Source organism: Bison bison, unplaced genomic scaffold (genome assembly GCF_000754665.1).
Source record: "Bison bison bison isolate TAMUID 2011002044 unplaced genomic scaffold, Bison_UMD1.0 scf7180017855336, whole genome shotgun sequence".
Classification (NCBI taxonomy): Eukaryota; Metazoa; Chordata; class Mammalia; order Artiodactyla; family Bovidae; genus Bison; species Bison bison.
Genome location: NW_011485909.1, coordinates 11,626 through 12,057, shown reverse-complemented (window position 1 = coordinate 12,057; position 432 = coordinate 11,626). Strand labels below are relative to the sequence as shown.

General features: G+C 44.4%; 1 protein-coding gene across 1 annotated transcript in view; it reads left to right on the top strand.

Annotated features, from left to right (window-relative positions):
- LOC105002143 (protein FAM50A-like) overlaps positions 1–432 on the top strand; it is an 8,344-nt gene that overhangs the window by 6,712 nt on the left and 1,200 nt on the right. The window lies entirely within an intron of this gene.

Sequence of the window (432 nt, the reverse complement as noted above, 5' to 3'; positions counted from 1 at the left end):
CCTCTGCCTCTGTGCAGCTTGAAGGATTCTTAGTTCTCTGCCCAAGGATTGAACCCACGCTCTCTGTGGTGAAAGCTGAGTCTTAACCACTGGATCACCAGGGAAGGCATAATTAAGTTTCCAGAGAGTGATAGATTTTTCTCCCTACACCCCTCCCATTTTGTAGCATGATCACCGGGTGAGAATCCTGGCTCCCCAGCTTCACCAACACGGTACTGTCATTCCCGAAGAGGGGGGACACTTATGCAACCTGAGATGGCACATGTGGTCTCTCACTGGGGGATTTTTTTTTTCAACTGAGGAGAAATTCACAACAACAAAAGTAACCATTAACCATTTAAAAATGCACATTTCAGTGGTACTGAGTACATTTCATAATGTTGTGAAGCTATCACCTCTATCTACTCCCAGAATAATTTTAGCACCTCAAAA